At 34.3% G+C, this 14,600-nt stretch overlaps 1 long non-coding RNA gene across 1 annotated transcript; it reads left to right on the top strand.

Moving 5' to 3' along the window:
• The first annotated feature begins 428 nt into the window (after nt 1–428).
• LOC134252802 (uncharacterized) lies at nt 429–8,296 on the top strand. The gene is made up of 3 exons (XR_009989021.1): nt 429–1,871; nt 3,721–3,940; nt 8,183–8,296. It is a non-coding gene; the product is annotated as an uncharacterized LOC134252802 (long non-coding RNA).
• Nucleotides 8,297–14,600: the final 6,304 nt, after the last annotated feature.

The following is a 14,600-nucleotide window of genomic DNA, read 5'->3' as shown; positions in this document are numbered from 1 at the left end:
GACGTCACTTCCGGCAAAACCGGAAGTAGTCGGAAAACGCGTATTTTGGTCAATCTTGACAAGTTTGACAAGTTTGGGTATCTTATGTCACTAGGAACATAAAAATAAATTTTCTGTCCGTCGTCGTCACTTCCTGTCAAACCGGAAGTAGCAAAAAATGGCTTATTTTTGCACTAATTAACATAGAATTTGAGGATTCAACCTCATTTTTTGGGCGTTATTTCTCATATTCGCTAAAAATGAAAACTACTTCTGGTCAAACAGGACGGAAGACCTACTCGTTGCTTTGCAACGAGCTTTGCTCTAGTTAAGGTCTTCCGTTTCCAACGGAAGACCTTATTGTTTTCGTTCGGTTTCTTTTTCCCTATTATTAGGGTCTTCCGAGCTTCCTTCGGAAGACCCTACTGTTATTCTACTGTTTCTTATTATTATTTGCTTTTTTTTTCCCGCCGGATTTTTGACAGGCGATTTCTCAAAGACCTTTGGACTGATTTTTATGAAACTTTCAGGTTTGATACCTTGTATTTACACCTATTTACATCTGCTTTCAATTTTTTGATACATGCCTTACTTTGTGAGTTATTGCCCTTTAATTGATAATTTTGATGTCTCGTGTCCACTAATAAACTCAAGAACCACTTATGATAATTACATGAAAGTTGGAGAACTTGTAGCCAATACATTGTAGATGTGCATAACGATAAAATTATAAGCTGATTTCCTAAAGATCGGAAGCTATGTGACGGCAAATTTAAGTAATTTTTTTCCATGAAATTTTGCTTCTTTTTGTATAATAACTTTTGAACCGTGAATAATTTGGTAAGAAATATATTACAAAAGTTGTGCAAAATTACAAGAGCTTTCATATAAGATCAAGGAAAAGGGGCTGGCCCCTATAATTAGGGGTTAATAACTCATACACGTTTTTTTCTGTTAGCTAAAAATATTGGTTTATTATGAAAAAGTTTGACTGAAATAATTTAGAACTGATTAAATCTTGTCGTTTGATATAAAGAGAAATAAACTTCAAGCTATATTTAATACTCTTTATAAAACAAATATGTGAGAAACCTTACAGGAACAAGTTGTCTACTATAGCCAAGCCTTTACTGGGCCTCTTGCATAGTTTTAGTTGATCGATGCATCTGAAAGATATTATTTTGATTCGGTGTTTCTCTGTTTTCTTTTTATTTAAATAAGAAATATAATGTGATGTTGTATACAACAATAGGTAAAATCAAAATATTTCTGCATTAGTTAAGAGGAAGTCTTTTCGGGGCCTCTTGTTTGTAAACAACGCGTGGCATTGTGGGAAATGGGAAGGTACTAAAGACCTGATATACTAAAAACCTTATTTGACCTGATTCAAAATCGTCAGTAAATATTCCAAACAAACGAATTTCTGTATATCATTTTGCATCATAGTCATAAAGTATTTAAATAAGTCATTTGAAGTACTCAATATTGTCATTTAATCTAAAATAAAAACATCAGGTAAATATCAGGTCTCTCGTATATCCGGTTATTAGTGTGTCCCAAAAGTCGGACACATGTTTACAAACTGAAAGTTGGAAATCATGTGAAGTTGAGCATTTCTTACCACACAAGCCACAGACCGTATGTAGACATGCATGCACATTTAATCTGCAGCTACGAAGTACTTTATCAATCCTCTGGAGCATTATTTTCAGCAGAATTATCCGATTTATAAATTTTTGTGTGAATTGTTTACGAGGAAATTCCGACTGTTAAATTAACAAGCTGAGCACTCTTGACTCTGGTTCGTGGTTCCCAGTGATAAATGTATCGAGTGATGAAAGAGTCGACGGTGACATTTTAAAGTTTGATTGGCATGGACTATCGGAATGAAGGTTAGAAATTTATTTTACCTAAAATTTAAATTACTATGGCAGCTTAGACAGCTGTTAGAGCATTGATATTTTTAAAAATACACAGACACACCGATACATTATCTGTTTTAACGCTCAGACGCTTTCTGTTAGCCTTTAAAATCCCAACAGCTTTTTATTTTTTATTTAAATATATGTGAGCATTTAATTTCAACAAGACTCACTTTCAAAACAAAAAATTCAACACTCCACTATCCATCATAGTGATACTCTTATAGACCGTTTCACGGTAACTGCGGTACTGCTCTTTTGCAGGGCAAAATGATATAGTTTGGTGAAATATGACATATAAGTAATTGTTAAATATATGTCATTTAATTATCTCTCAACAAAAACTTTGCCAAACGTTATTATTTTGCCCTGCAAAAGAGCAATACCGCAGTAACCATGGAGGGTTAATTTACACTACACTTAATAGAGAGGTTGAGATCTTAAACTTGTACGCGTACGTGTACTTGTATATATTTTGAAGTACACTTACACGTTTTTTTAAAATTTGTCTGTTGAGATTTTTATGACGTGTAACATGTACGTGTACACCGCCATCGGTGTCTCTGTTTCAACTATTTAGAAGGTTTTTTGTCGTCAGTTAGTAAACAAAACTTGATGAAAATAAGTGCTTGTGAAAGTAAACATCCTATATAATGCATAACAATCACATCTTCACACTTAAATTGGCTAATTTTTATTATTAAAGCTACATGTTTTCACTTACGTGTAGATTCCATTCTACAAGTTTTAAGAACTTATTGCAATCTTGACGTCACTAAAATTGATGACGTAATACACACAGAATTTAGGTTATTACCCTACTAGACGTACCCGTACATGTACACGTTTGAAATCTCAACCTCTCTATTATTTGTTGAATATACACCGTAACAATATGTTGACGGTGTGACTTTTAGGGTGAGGGCAGATACTTATTCAGTTTTAATTTAGATCGGGCTTGTCAAACCGCACTTGATATTTGGTGCATCGATGCTCTGTACACAGGGGGAGTTTAATTCAAATTAGTTTTATTAATTCGAATTAATTTACTGCAAATTAAATTACTTTGCATTAGCTCCATGTGAACACAAAGGGAAGCTTATTCGAATTAAATTTTGAGGCATTTGTAATGGCAAAATTAATTCAAATTGGTGGTCAGCTTTAAGTACTTAATTGTGCTATTTTTGAGTGGGTAGCCTTACTGACACTTGACTGTAGAAGTAAAATTTTTATTCGCATTTGTTTAATTTGCATTAGATGTCATGTTAACACAGTTTGATTCCCATTAGTTTGATTCGCATTAGTTTACTTTGCAATCATTTACTGCGAATTAAACTCTCCATGTGAACAGGGCACTAGACTTTGAAGTCACACGATGTCGTGGTGTAAGTTAGCTGGCCTGACATTACCAGTCTAAAACTTGAATAGTGCTGACTTTAATGAAGAATTTTTCCCCCCACTATTTATCTGCAATTTATCCATTAAATCAAGGTGAATTTATTTTTTGGAAACTTTGATCAATTCTTGCAAGAATGTATCTTTAAGAATCAAAGCACTGTGGGTCCAAAGTTACTGCGGAAAAGAAATTGTGTGGATCAATAAGCAAGTGATAATTTTCTCTTCACCAAGGCGTTGTCATGAGAGCTTGCATTATGAGCAGCGCTTCGTGCTGCTGTCTGTAATTGCTATAAATAGCTGTTCAAACAAAGTCTTTAGTATCAAAATTTATTGACAAAAAATTGCACAATTGTTGCTTAGTTAAATCTCAAAAGAAAGATGTAAAAACAATTGTAATAATAGAAAGTTTGCTTATTTTTAGATGACTGCAGGAATGGTTTGTTTGATTATTGGCCTATCAAACATTTTCCAGTCATTTGATGATGCCACCACTTGGGATAGTAAGCTGCAAATATAGACTTGTACTCAGCACTTATTGCCTTTGAGAAGTAAGGGATCCTTTTGACACTGAATCTCGATGTATGCGGTCTCATTGGAGTAACCCGTCTGAAGCATTTAGCAATGGGATTGGAACCTGTGATGTAAGAATCAGCTTCTTATTGGTACTTTGATTGGTAATGTTATTTGAGAATTTTCACTCCTTCACTCATTTAGAGGTGTTAATATATACCGGTAAATAGTTTTTATTTAGACCTTTATTTGGAACTCAGTGACATTGTCCTAACATGTACTATGAGGTTTTTAAGGTCTCATTCACTTCAAATGCTGGGTGCATGGTTAAGTAACATTACTGCATCATGTTTTTGTCTTAAGTTTGATGCAGTGAATAATCAAAGTACTCAGAAGTACTGAAAGCTGGGCTCATTTACAGGGTAATGAACAAAGACCGTGATGAGAGTTTAAAAACAAATTCAGACATTGAGAGGATATGTTATCCACAAAAATATCTCTATGGCATATATATAGTATTAAAAAGTTTTAAAATTAAATAAAATTATTATAGAATTTAACAGCATAAAATATTCATCACATGTATCGTTTGAGGCGGTTTCAGGGATTTATATACCAACAGAAGTAAATAAACACTAATGCAGCAAGATTATTTAAGGTCAAACGATTATGCACTGATGTGTCCTCAGCTGAGAATTTGCATCAAAGCGTACATCAAGTAATTAATAATGTTTACCGCATTTGTGTTAGACTGACAATACAACCTTTATTTATAGAATATGGCGCACACATCCATAGTGATGAAAACCTTTTGCATATTTTAAACAAATAATTAATCCAAGAAGACTGTAGAAAGTACATTATTATAATTATTTTTTGACAATTTCTGATAACTTTGAAAATTTAATTCTGTAATCAGTGTTTGTATTGCCTCAAATTTGATTGCGCAAATGTACTATATTTTAATGTGTAAATTTAATTAAGATGTGATGAAGCAGCATTTCCTGTTGAACTTCGTAGCAATGAGTCCGGCTAGAAATCAAGCTAAACTTCAGGATTATATAAAGGGAATGCCCTACCACTAGGCTACCATTAAGACAAAGATGTATTTTGGTTATATAGGAAAAAATGCTTTGGCAAACACTTATAATGAATAGAAGCTTATAGAAAATATCATTTTATTCCTTGTCTTTTTAAAACATATGGAAATCTAAAAATAAAATGATTTACATGTACCCTGGTACACATGGTACATGTACTTTTACAAAAAAAACATGGCTAGTTGGTTATGAAAATTATGGTGTCCAGATAAGGCTAATTGTAAAAGTGCTTCAGCATGTTTAGGAACAATGTGCTAACACAGGCTTAGGCAACTTAAAATAACATGAACTTGTGCTGACACAAAATATGCTGCCATGCCAACACAGCTTTACACAATCTATTACATGTAATCTTGACTGTGTGGTGTAAAAGCCTGCTGCAACATTGTTACAATGCACAAGTACATTGTCATTGTGCTGTCATAAACACACTAGTGTTGTAGCACATTTTTACTTCATGCTACCTTGTAAGTGTCTTAAACTGGCCAGAATGTTGTCATAAACTTACTAGCATGGTGTTATAAATGAGCTAGAGCCACATTGTTACTTTGCGCTAGCTCTTTGTTCCTTATGCAATAGCATTTTGTCACTTCATTAGCGCATTGTTCTTCATTGCTGTAACACCTTTACGAATGGTCTTATCCTGACACATAAAAAAATCATAACTGGATACCATCTTTTTGGCTAATTAGTCGGTTAACAACTGTTAACCATTACCATTCCTGATAAATTTTGATATGAACAAGTAATGTACATTTTTAGCTCTTCTGAGCCAAAGGCTCAAAGAGCTAATGCTATGGCCATTTGTGCGGTGTGCGGTGTGCGTCGTGCGGTGTGCGTTAACTTTTTAGAATATGGACCATAACTCAAGAACCCCTTGGCCAATCAGTTTCAAATTTGTCACAGGGTATCCTTGGCCCAAGGGCTACCATTTATACTAAAATAAGGGTTGGGACCCTGAAACAAGGGGAGATAATCAGGAAAACAAAACCAAAAGTACTGGTTGCTAAAAAATCTTCTTCTCCAGAACCACCAGGCAGATTTTCACCAAACTTACATACAAGGATCAGGATGTGTTGAAGATTAAAAATTGTTCAAGGCATGACCCTGGGGCAAAGGGCGTGGTCTCAAGGTCACTTTAAAGTTGACCTAAATTTACAATTAATAAAAATGTTCATATTTTGCTTACTATAAGGACTAGGATCATCAAATCTTGTAAGTTGATGCATCTTAGGACTTTACATCATGTTAACTCAAAAGTAGGTCACGGTGACCTACTTTTTAAATTTTGCGGGCATTTGTTTTCCAATTGATTTAAAGGCATATTTTAGATACTTTAAGGCCTATGATCATCAAACTTAGTCAGTTGATGCATCTTGGGTCCTTGAACAACGTCAACTTAAAAGTAGGTCACCGTGACCTACTTTTTGAACTTTATGACTTATCCTTTTTAAAACATTTAATCCCATTATTTCAGGCACTGAAAGGGTTAGAATCATATAATTTTGTAAGTTGCTGCATCATGGGACCTTAAAACATATTTAAGAAAAAGTAGGTCACCGTGACCTACGTTTAGAATTTTGCAGGCATTTGTTTTCAAATTGTTTAAAAGGCACATTTTGATTACCTTCAAACCTACATCATCAAACTTGGTCAGGAGATGCATCTTTTAACTCTGAAAAATGTCGACCAAAATGTAGGTCACGGTGACCTACTTTCGACATTTTATGGCTATATTTAAGTATCTTAGGTATTTATTGGCTTAGAATCATCAAACTTTGTGAGTTGATGCATCTTGGGTTTTCGGATAGTGACAACTAAAAATTAGGTCACGGTGACCTACTTTTGACATTTTATGGCTATATTTAAGCATCTCCAGTACTTATTGGCTTAGAATCATCAAACTTTGTCAGTTGATGCATCTTGGGTTTTCCGAGAATGTCAACCAAAAAGTAGGTCACGATGACCTACTTTTGACATTTTATGGCTATATTTATGTATCTCTAGTACTTATTGGTTTAGAATCATCATACTTTGTCAGTTGATGCCTCTTTGGTTTTTGAGAATTTCGACCAAAAAGTAGGTCATGGTGACCTACTTTTGAATATCTCAGGTATTTATTGGCTTAGAATTATCAAACTTGGTCAGCAGATGCATCTTGGGACTCTGAAAAATGTCAACCAAAATGTAGGTTACGATGACCTACTTTTGACATTTTATAACTATATTTAATTATTCTCCGGTACTTATTGGCTTAGAATCATCAAAGTTTGTCAGTTGATGCATCTTGGGTTTTCGAAGAATGTAGACCAAAAAGTAGGTCAACGTGACCTACTTTTTGACATTTTATGGCTATATTTATGTATCTCTAGTGCTTATTGGTTTAGCATCATCATACTTTGTCAGTTGATGCATCTTGGATTTTCGGAGAATGTCAACCTAAAAGTAGGTCATGGTGACCTACTTTTAAATATCTCAGATATTTATTGGCCTAGAATTATCAAACTTGGTCAGCAGATGCATCTTGGGACTCTAAAAAATGTACAATGTAGGTCACAATGACCTTTTTTTCGACATTTTATGGCTATATTTAAGTATCTCTGGTACTTATTGGTTAAGAATCATCAAAGTTTGTCAGTTGATGCATCTTGGGTTTTCTGAGAATGTTGACCAGAGAGTAGGTCACAGTGACCTACTTTTGAATATCTCAGGTATTTATTGGCTTAGAATTATCAAACTTAGTCAGCAGGTGCATCTTGGGACTCTAAAAAATGTCAACCAAAATGTAGGTCACAATGACCTACCTTTGACATTTTATGGCTATATTTAAGTATCTTAGGTATTTATTGGCTTAGAGTAATCATACTTTGTCACTTGATGCATTTTGTGATTTCCAAGAATGTATACCAGAAAGTAGTTCTAATTGGCTAAGAATCATAAAACTTTGTCAGGTGATGCAACTTGGGTCTTTAATAGGATACTTGGGATTAGAGGCTTCAAATACAAGTGATAGGTTGTACAATTTATCAGAAGAGCGTTTCAAGGCCCTTGGGCCTCTTGTCTTTATTTGAAATCATGAAAAACTAATATGTTATTTTATAACATCTTCAAATGACTCCCTGTAAACCTATATTTTTAAATAATTATAGACTACCGGAAAATGTGACAGTATCTTTGAACTCAGTTTGATGGTTTATCTTATCTTATAACAGTGTATAAGTTGCACTTTTTAAAAAAAAAATTCAATAAAAAATTTCAATTTCTTTTTGATAGGTGTGACTGTCATCAGAGTACTGAAATTTGATTCCAAGCACGATCATGATTTGCCAGAAGAGCATCTATTGGGGGATGACAAGGAATAAACAGCATAATGAAATTGAAACATTCATGTGAAACAGTCTTAGTTTACATGTATGATATTGACTTTAAGGCCATACCAATTTCTAATATAGTTCGTCGGATTCGCCGCTTCTATTTTTTACAAATGCAAATTATAATATTAAAAAAAAAATGTCCGCGCGCGCTTCCAAAAAAATCCGACTACAATTTTTTTTCTCGACTTTTTGCACCAAACACACAAGAACTTTGAAACTTGTATGACAGATGCGCGGGATTTATAGTGAGATAGAAGCAGTTTGTGAAGTTTTGCACCATGCAGTCTGTTTAACTGTTCATATGTACCAGAGGGTGTGCAATTAGCATCCCCTGACACCCAGGGCTAACATTTTTGGGGGTCGGGATAGTGGTTCTCTACAAAGAGGTAGCCCGTCGGGCTAGTAAAAAATATTCCTACACACGCAATACATGAAAAGCACAACCGGTATTTTAACTCGTTTTTTGGCTATAAAATTCCCAACCAGTTTATATTTTCCAGACAACAATACTCCTACTATCAATAAATCTCCATAATCTTATCCGTTTTGCAGAACTACCTGACTTATTTACTTCCAAAAACGATCGTTTTTTCCTAATCCGAATTTCCTCTATTCCTCCGTTTATGGTAAATACATGCAGCTATATCTCTAAATTATTTACGATCACTCAATCAACTAAAAGATAAGTGTTTTGTGACTCACATAAAATACATTTCTTTTGTTTTGAATGATTTAAGATGAAAACAAAATGAATTTAATTTCATTCTAAATGAGCTAGTGCAATGGTCAGAGAAAGGGAAGATAATTTATTGAAGTTCATATTAATTTTATTTCATAATAATTTAATTTTGTTTGTATTCTTGCCTCTCATTGTTTGATTTCCAAAAAGGAACGCATAACATTTTGTATAATCTGGTTTGGTATGGGGACACACCCCCTTGACAACCAGCTGAATCATCTGTATCTATCAATCCCCTCAATTCCAGTCCTGGGATTTATGGAAAAATCCAGTTTTAATAAATGTACCTTCAACTTCAAACAATAGCTCGATCTAACCTCGTGTGAACAAACATCATGGCTGCTAGATCTATGTATCAGTTTTTACCTCCCCTCGCTTCAAATAACTTCCGTTACTACGGTTGTATTATTGCGCGGTAAATTTGAACTCATAAAAACAACACAATTTTACATCCCCAGTTGAATAATTATTTTAAAATTAAATTATAAGGAATGACTCTAATTCTTGGCCAAATTATCGAGTATAATTTGGCCAAGAATTAGAGTCATTCCTTAAATATTTAAACATGACTGAATTTGATATTGAGAATTAAAACTTTGACTTTAAAAAGAATGACCTCAGGGCTCAGTACCCTGACTTTTATAATCAATTAATTTCTTTTTCAACATTATTTTATAGTTCAATTATTTTAATTTTTGCCCCTGTATTTGGGCTAACTTTGCATTTGCCACTAGCCTGTGGGCTAGTACTTGATATTTTTAATTGCACAACACTGTGTACTATAGTTAAAAACAATGGGTACAAAGTTGTTTCATACACAGCAATAGAAATGGAAGCAGAGGAGATGTTTGAAAACATTACATTTATGAAAGTAAAGTCTTTGAAATTTGACACATTTTTAATTATTAAAAAAATCCCCAAAAAGTTAAGAATGATAAGTTTATGTGGTATGCAAATGATATCTATCTTTATATATTTTTTAGGTTCACGCATTTTGAAATAACACTTTATTAAAAAATATATATATGTATAAATTATATTCGCTCGCCTCATAATTTTGAAACCCAAAATAAAAAATAATATTAATAAAAAAATTTCGCTCGCTCGCCTCACTTTTTATTTTTGAAAATCCGAAGAACTATTTTACAAATTGGTATGGCCTAAATATTCATATTTAAATTTTGATTTGAGAAACAGACATAAATCCACAAATATGAACAAATCAATTGCTTTCAGTTTTTCAAGAGAAATAGATTTTGTTACAGAGTCTATTTTTAGTTTGGAATAAATATTCTTTTTAAGTATGTGTCAGATCTTGCATGTTAACATCTGTATTGAGGTCTTCCGTTTCCAAGAGAAGACATACCAGTTCTAATAGTTAAGGTTATAAATGTGTGTAAATATCTGTATTTTTACAGTATAATTGATTGATTGATTGTTTACTGTTTAACGTCCCTCTCCAGAATATTTCACTTATATGGAGACGTCACCATTGGCCGGTGAAGGGCTGCAAATTTAGGCCTATATGCTTGGCACTTATGACCTTTGAGCAGGGAGGGATCTTTATTGTGCAACACCTGCTGTGACACAGGGCCTCAGTTTATACGGTCTCATTTGAAGAACCGCCCCATTTAGTCGCCTTTTACAACAAGCAAGGGGGTACTGAGGAATTATTCTAACCCGGAAAGGTTTTTGCTATTTGAGTCAAAGAAATAAAGAATGGTAGCAAAGTTGACAATTGAAACATTTCACTTTCTGCTTATCGCTAAGAAGGAAGACCCACTCGTTGCTTTGCAACGAGCTTTGCTCTAGTTATTATTTTTTTCTTACCGATTTTTGTGCACGCGAGTTCTCGGAAACGGCTCGGTCGATTTTATTGAAACTTTCAGATCTAATAGATATTGATCTGAACCTTATTGGAAATTTTTTATATTGATGACGACACTTCCGGTCATGAGATATGGACGATTTTCTGATTTTCAGAGGGTCGGCTTGTCCTGGAAACTCCTCCGAAACGACATAAGATATCGACTTAAGATTTTCAGTGAAAATAGAAGAAGGAGTTGTAATTGGGTCTCCAAATCTTTCTAGCGCAAAAGGCGCCGGCGCTCGGTAGGGCCCGAAAAAATGTCTCAGAAATATCTCACAAAATTTGACACCTTTTGTTTCATATCTTCACACCTGTTCATAATTTGTTAAAGCATATTGAAGTAAAAATGTACAACATCACAAGACCTTTCATTTGATATTAAGAAAATGGGGCTGACCCCTCAAATTAGGGGCTCAGAGGGGCCAAAAGTCTTTTATCTATAGCTCTCTAATGATCAATATTTTGTTATACATTACTGAAACAAAAGTATTTATCTTAACAATTTGCAACAAAATATGATACAATTTTAATCATATGCTACGTAATTAGGGGTCACAAGGGGTCAGAATGCTAAATCTTTGAGGTTTTATATCTCGAAAAGGGCGAATATTTTGATAAGCAATATTGAACAAAAGATGATCAGAATAATGTTTTAAACAATATGCATACTTCAAATTTTTGTAAAACGGCCCCATTAAGGACTTGGAGATGTAGCCGTTGAATATTTCCATTCAGCATATCTCCACAACGAAAAGAAATCTCTGAATAGAAGTTAAACAAAAAGTCTTTGATTTCACAAGACTTTTCATTTACAATCAAGAAAAAGGGACTGACTCCTCAAATTAGGGGCCCAGAGGGGCCAGAAGTCTTTCATCTTTAGCTCATGAATAATAAATATTTTGTAATACATTACTGAAGCAAAGATATTCATCTTAATGCTTTGCAACAACGTTTTATAGAATTTTGATTACATGTTGCTGTTGCGTAATAAGGGGTCGCAAGGGGCCAAAACTCTATATTTTAGATGCTTTCATCTCAAAAAGGAGGATTATTTTAATTATAAGCCATATTGAACTTAAGATGCTCAAAATATTGTGATATAAATCAGAAAAATTAAATTTAATGATGGAAAACTTAATTTCATTACCTTATTACGAATATCTCAGTCAAAATCTCACCTCATCTTATCGATAAATTCAACGGAAGACCTACTCGTTGCTCGCAACGAGATCTCATCTAGTTAAGGTCTTCCGTCTTCAGCGGAAGACCTTATTGTTAAGGTCTTCCGTCTTCAGCGGAAGACCTTCTTGTTATTCTTAGGTTTCTTTTCCACTATTTTTATTATTTTTATTGTTTTTTTTTCTTACCGATTTTGTGTACACGATTTCTCAGAAACGGCTCGCTCGATTTTCATGAAACTTTCAGGACTGATAAAGCATCAAACAAAGCTGATATATAATTTTTTGTTTTGATGACGTCACTTCCGGTTTTGAGATTTTTGCGATTTAGTGATTTTCAGGGGGTCAGTTTGTCCGCGTGTTTTCTCAAAAACGGCTTAAGATAGAAACTTGAGTTTTTTGAGCAATGATAGAGCAATGTCTGTAGATGTGACATACGCATTTTATTTTTACCGGAAGTGCTGCACGCCGACGCTTGCCATGGTCCAAAAATGGGCATGTCGAGAATTTTAAAATTTCTATCACTTTTTCTTCGATATCTTTTCACATACAAATATTTTGTTAAGACATATAGAACAAAAGAAGTGCAGAATTACATGATCTTTCAAATGATATCTCGTAAAAAGGGCTGGCCCCTAAAATAAAGGGCCTAGAGGGGCCGAAAGTTTTTCATTTATATCTCAAAAAGTATTGAGAATTTGTTATACGTCTAAAAAGCAAAGTTGTTCAAAATGTCAAGATTAATCTGTTGAAGTCGTCAAAATGCGTCAGGCGACGTCACTTCCGGTCATACCGGAAGTCGTCAGAATATGCATATTTTTGCTGTTCTTGACATATTTTTGGGTAACATATGTATCTGGAAGCATAAAACTTCATTTTCTGTCCGTTGACATTACTTCCGGTCAAACCGGAAGTGACCGGAAGTAGCCAAAATAGCTTATTTTTGAAGGTTTAAATTCAAAATCAAAATTATAAAGTCAATGGAGACCACTTAGCTCATTTGCTTTCATTTGTTGACGTCACTTCCGGTCAAAACAGGACGGAAGACCTACTCGTTGCTTTGCAACGAGCTTTGCTCTAGTTTTTCTTAGGTTTCTTTTCCACTATTTTTATTATTATTGTTTTTTTTCTTACCGATTTTGTACGCACGATTTCTCGAGAACGGCTCGATCGATTTTCATGAAACTTTCAGGTCTGATAGAACATAAAAAAATCTAGATATATATTTTTTTATTTTGATGACGTCACTTCCGGTTCGGAGTTTTCTGCAATTTAGTGATTTTTATAGGGTCAATTTGTCCGGCAGTTTTCTCAAAAAGTACTTAACACAGAAGCTTGAAATTTTCAGTGATGCTAGAGCAACTTTTGGAGAAGTGCACTAAGTATATCACAACTACCGGAAGTACGAAGCGCCGACGTTCGCTATGGTCCGAAAATTGTCCTATCAAGAATTTCAAAATTTTAAGCGTCTTTTCAACGATAACTTTTTACCTAGAAATATTTTGTTAAAGCATGTAGAACAAAAAAGGTGTAGAATTTCATGATCTTTCAAATGAAATCTCGAAAAAAGGGCTGGCCCCTTACATCAGGGGCCTGGAGGGGCCGAAAGTTTTTCCTTTATATCTCAAAAAGTATTGCGAATTTGTGATACGTCAAAGAAGCAAAGTTGTTCAAAATGTCAAGCTAAATCTATTGAAGTCGTCAAAATACGTCCGGCGTCGTCACTTCCGGTCAAACCGGAAGTAGTCGGAAAATGCGTATTTTTGCCGTTTTTGACAAGTTTTTTGGTAACATATGTCTCTGGGAGCATTATAATTAATTTTCCGTCCGTCGTCGTCACTTCCGGTCAAACCGGAAGTAACAGAAAATGGCTTATTTTTGCAATAATTAACATGGATTTAGAGGAATCAAACCATTTTTGGACTTATTTCTCATTTTTGTTAAAAAGTAAAAGCCTCTTCCGGTCAAACATGACGGAAGACCTACTCGTTGCTTTGCAACGAGCTTTGCTCTAGTTATTATTATTATTCTTTTTTTCTTACCGATTTTGTGCACGCGATTTCTCAAAAACGGCTCGATGGATCTCAACGAAACTTTCAGGACTTATGTAACATTACTTGAACCTGATGCATTTTTTTTTCGATTTGATGACGTCACTTCCAGTTTGGAGATATTGTCAATTTTGCGATTTTTGAAGGGTCAGGTTGTCCGCGAACGTTCTCAGAAATGGGCATAGATAGAAATGTGAAATTTTCCGGTATGATAGTCTTAAGTCTGTAGATATGCGAAAATGATTTCATTTTTTTGGAAGTGTCGCACGTCGGCGCTGGCCATGGCTCAAAAATTGTCCATTCGCGAATTTCAAAATTTTTGACATCTTTTCTACGATATCTTTTTACCTGGAAATATTTTGTTAAAACATATAGAAGAAAAGAAGTGTAGAATCCCAAGATCTTTCAAATGATATCTCGAAAAAAGGGCTGGCCCCTAAATTTAAGGGCCTAGAGGGGTCGAATTTTTTTCCTTTATA

Source organism: Saccostrea cucullata, unplaced genomic scaffold (genome assembly GCF_032062105.1).
Source record: "Saccostrea cucullata isolate Sc308-1 unplaced genomic scaffold, CSIRO_AGI_Scuc_v1 ctg12422, whole genome shotgun sequence".
In the NCBI taxonomy this organism is placed as follows: Eukaryota; Metazoa; Mollusca; class Bivalvia; order Ostreida; family Ostreidae; genus Saccostrea; species Saccostrea cuccullata.
Note: the sequence above shows the minus strand (reverse complement) of the source record. Positions and strands in the feature narration are given on the sequence as shown.